Genomic DNA, 5,199 nt, shown 5'->3' on the forward strand with positions numbered 1-5,199 from the left:
TATTTAGGGCCGTGAAAGACTTTAAAATACCGAAAACCGTGACTCACATAAAATCATTCTTAGGACTCGTTGGGTACTACGGAAAATATATACGCAATTTTTCTAAAATCGCGAAACCACTGACGGACCTCGCAAAGAAAAACACTCCATTCCACTAGACTGATAAACAACAATTTGCATTTGACATATTGAAACAAAAGCTCTGTGAAGCTCCTATACTGCAATACCCGGACTTTGAAAAAACATTCACATTAGCAACAGACGCAAGTAACGAAGGATTAAGAGCAATACTCTCCCAAGACGGACATCCATGCTGTTACATATTCCGAACCCTGAAATCTCCTGAGAAAAACTATTCCACAACCGAGAAAGAGTTACTAGCAATAGTATGGTCAATCAAAAGACTAAGGCAATATCTACTTGGCAGAAAATTTAAGATTCAAAGTGATCATCGAGCTTTAAAATGGTTAAAAAATGTTAAGAATCCCTCGTCGAGACTCATGCGATGACGCTTGAGGCTCGAGAAGTATGATTATGAAATTGAATACAAGAAAGGAGAAGAAAATACAGCTGCAGACACTCTATCCCGATTGTATCCTATCATCAATGAAGAAACGCAATCCGATCTAGAAACCCCGAACTATTATGACGAATATATCGACTGGAAAACCAATGTGCAGTATTATGTAAAACATATAAAATCCTAGAAATCAAACAATCGAGTTTAATTAGCAGCAAACCTGGATGTATAACCACATACGACCGTAATATCATGAAAATTGGAGAAACACGTAAAAATATTTCTTACGAAATCAAAATTAAGAATAGTTCAGACAGTTTCAAAGAAATGGACATCCCAATGCTAGAGGAAATATTAGAAACAGCTCCAAAAGTAACTCACAATTTTAATCAATATAAAGCCAACCTCGGTACGTTACAAACACAAGTCAATAGCCTTTGAATGACGTATAAATTCACTCAGAGAATATGGCATTTAAACATTACAAATATTAGGATACGTAGCCCTAGGACTAGGAACAGTATATATATTGTATAAATGTAAAATTTTCGAATGTCTAAGTCGAGTAATTCCTAAAAACACCAATTCTTCAATCAGCCCATGGGACGGTCACTTTCCAACACATTACAGAAAATGAAGATAACGGGATCATTTAAATCAGACGACCCACCAGAACCATACGCTTCAACGAAGCAAAGCGAATCTAAGAAGGGGGAAATGTCACACGCTGAAGAAGGCCACCCGCTCCGAAATAGTAATCAAGTAGACGAAAACATCCTGCATGCCATAGCTATCGAAACAATAACAAAACAGTGACTGAATAACCGCCTCTGATATACATCCGACGATAACCCCTCCAAAGGAACTGAAACCTCAATATAAAATCCCTCCAAAATTAGAGCTCAAGACCTTATTCTGTTGTAACACCTTGAACCTTCCCTCTGTTGGATTTATATAATAAAAATTCCATCATCTTATACGAAGTTCAATTTCTTCACCTTATTCGTGAAGCGTTCGAACTGCGACGCGAGGAGATCACCGGCGATCTATCGGTTTCGTGACTTCTCGCGTCTCCGACGTGACACGCTCCCCGTTTCAACTAAATGATCTTTTTCATTTGTCTCGCTTCACACTTCTTTTGCTCTCACAACGTTTTATAACAGTGTTAACAATATACAGATAGAATATATAGTCTTTGTTTTTGATGCACCAGTTCGTTAGAATAAATATACTATTATTAGATGCTTTTTAACATGCCGATCCGTATCCTTATAATTTTTTAGAATCTTCAACCTCAAAATGTCGCTTCAAAATAGGAAACGAGGAGCATATTGAAAACGCTATCGCGCGTGAGAGTGAAAATTGTGACGTGGATCTATGTGTCGTACCGTGCTTTAAAATATATCACACTCAATTGTATTATTAATTAGTAAAGTAAATTATTAAAGTGAAAGTATATATATCGTATCTTTAGGAAAAATTATAATTTAGTTATCAGAAACTTGGTTGCAATGTGCTTGCGTAGGNCCGAACTATTATGACGAATATATCGACTGGAAAACCAATGTGCAGTATTATGTAAAACATATAAAATCCTAGAAATCAAACAATCGAGTTTAATTAGCAGCAAACCTGGATGCATAACCACATACGACCGTAATATCATGAAAATTGGAGAAACACGTAAAAATATTTCTTACGAAATCAAAATTAAGAATAGTTCACATAGTTTCAAAGAAATGGACATCCCAACGCTAGAGGAAATATTAGAAACAGCTCCAAAAGTAACTCACAATTTTAATCAATATAAAGCCAACCTCGGTACGTTACAAACACAAGTCAATAGCCTTTGAATGACGTATAAATTCACTCAGAGAATATGGCATTTAAACATTGCAAATATTAGGATACGTAGCCCTAGGACTAGGAACAGTATATATATTGTATAAATGTAAACTTTTCGAATGTCTAAGTCGAGTAATTCCTAAAAACACCAATTCTTCAATCAGCCCATGGGACGGACACCTTCCAACACATTACAGAAAATGACCCACCAGAACCATACGCTTCAACGAAGCAAAGCGAATCTAAGAAGGGGGAAATGTCACACGCTGAAGAAGGCTACCCGCTCCGAAACAGTGATCAAGTAGACGAAACATCCTGCATGCCACAGCTATCGAAATAATAACAGAACAGTAACTGAATAGCCGCCTCTGATATACATCCGACGATAACCGCTCCAAAGGAACTGAAACCTCAATATAAAATCCCTCCAAAATTAGAGCTCAAGACCTTATTCTGTTGTAACACCTTGAACCTTCCCTCTGTTGGATTTATATAATAAAAATTCCATCATCTTATACGAAGTTCAATTTCTTCACCTTATTCGTGAAGCGTTCGAACTGCGACGCGAGATCACCGGCGATCTATCGGTTTCGTGATTTCTTGCGTCTCCGACGTGACACGCTCCCCGTTACAACTAAATGATCTTTTTCATTTGTCTCGCTTCACACTTCTTTTGCTCTCACAACGTTTTATAACAGTGTTAACAATATACAGATAGAATATATAGTCTTTGTTTTTGATGCACCAGTTTGTTAAAATAAATATACTATTATTAGATGATTTTTAATATGCCGATCCGTATCCTTCTAATTTTTTAGAATCTTCAACCTCAGACTGTCGCTTCAAAATAGGAAACGAGGAGCATATTGAAAACTCTATCGCGCGTGAGAGTGAAAATTGTGACGTGGATCTATATGTCGTACCGTGCTTTAAAATATATCACACTCAATTGTATTATTAATTAGTAAAGTAAATTATTAAAGTGAAAGTATATATATCATATCTTTAGGAAAAATTATAATTTAGTTATCAGAAACTTGGTTGCAATGTGCTTGCGTAGGGAACAGCATTATCCGTCACACATTGCAGCGCTGTATCATTTACGCGAAATTCGCGTCAAACTCTGCCGTACAAAGAAACAGCTTCGTGCAAAATTCAGCCGTATCGAAGAGGTTAAAGCAAGCTAGACATATTAAAGACGACAATAAGCTGCATCGACTGAAGATTGAAACGCACACGTACATTGATTTGTATATTTTGCCTGGAGGAACAAAGTTGTCATGATAGTATCTATATACGTTGACGATGCGTTAATTGCCTCGCAAAATCGAGACTAGATTAAAGAGATAAAGGATCAGTTGCGATAAGAGTTCGAGATTGAAGATTTTGGAGAGGCAAAGTACTGTCTGGACGTTGTAATTAAAATTATATGTGTCATCACATAGCTTTTGAATTAAACGAGACTTGTGGTGCAGTTCATTTCTATGAATGTTCGTATTTGTCGCATTGAGTAATTCCTGTAGAAAAAAAATTATTCACTAAAGATCAAACTATTCGTATTTATTGTCTATTACTAGAATACATTGCGGAAAAAATTTTTTTGTGTATCTGAATAAATTTCCTTGACCGAATTTCCGCTAATATTAAATTTTGATAAATGAAGTTCCTTTTCAACTACTCCTTGTTGCGTTTCAGGATTTTAACGTTTACATAAACTAATTGATCGATTGCGTCTTTGTTTTGCTTTGAAAGTAATTGTATTCGAACTTATTTTTAATGTTTCGCCACGTCGCCTCTGTGGTTCAGGCTCGAGGTCAATTAGCGATATAACAAATTTTATTACGCAATTTTAACTTATTACGTAAATTTATAGTAATTTTCCGTTCTTCTGTTGCGGTTCTGTGATTTCGACACATGTTAATTTGTCATAATAATGTAACATACAACTAATTCAAGTAATGGTTTTGGGAAGACTAACACCGGTACTGTTTACATTTCGGTTTAAAATAGAAACGTTGTCGTTCCGCATTTTAAAAAATTGTAAACAATATGTTACGAAGCAATAGCTGAACGAACAGGTACACCCATAAAGGTTACTGTGCGTGCTTTTGCACAAGCGGTTGTTACAAGAGCAGATCCCATTAATTGAAGAATAGAAATGTACAGATTAAGAGTTTCAAACATACATTTTTTCAAATAAAGAGTTACTAATAATAATATTGAAACAATAATGATAATAATATTAATATAATAACATCACACTAGAAACCTAAAAAAGAAAGATTATCATTCAATTTTATCGTCCATATCATTTTTTCATCTTCTTCTGGGTTGTATCAACTACGATGTTATTAACGACGATGTTGGCTCCGGACCATCTAGCCAGATAGATTATACGTATTTTGAAAAGCGAATATATTCGTTTCTTTACGGTATTTATTTATTGTCTGCCCTTATGCGGTCCTAAAGTATTAGAGCTGTGTCCAGTTTTATTCCGCATATTCGTGTTTGTGGTTATAAACTTCTCTACTCGTATAACATGCACTCGTCAATAACTTTCAAAACCTTGTAGCCGGGACATGAGTCAGAGGACGTGTTGTTGTTTTGCCTCGGCACATGTACACGGTCTTGACGTACAAAAACGTACGGATAAGCAAACTCCTAGTAAAACAATGTTGCCGCTACGTGCTACCGTCATCCAAAGTTGAATTTAAATTTCCCGGAACTGCCTCTATCAGTGTAAATAAACGAACACGATCGTTAAGACAGCGAGTCGATATGGAGCATTCTCGCAGCGTATCAGTTAATCAGTTTGTATCGAGTAATCTTATAGC

General features: G+C 35.9%; 2 pseudogenes; both read left to right on the plus strand.

The window, feature by feature from the left end:
* Positions 1-772: 772 nt before the first annotated feature.
* On the plus strand, positions 773-1,336 carry LOC122577092 (annotated as a pseudogene).
* An 848-nt stretch (positions 1,337-2,184) lies between these two features.
* LOC122576926 lies at positions 2,185-2,705 on the plus strand (annotated as a pseudogene).
* Positions 2,706-5,199: the final 2,494 nt, after the last annotated feature.

The sequence above is a fragment of the Bombus pyrosoma genome, linkage group LG17, assembly GCF_014825855.1.
Source record: "Bombus pyrosoma isolate SC7728 linkage group LG17, ASM1482585v1, whole genome shotgun sequence".
NCBI lineage: Eukaryota > Metazoa > Arthropoda > Insecta > Hymenoptera > Apidae > Bombus > Bombus pyrosoma.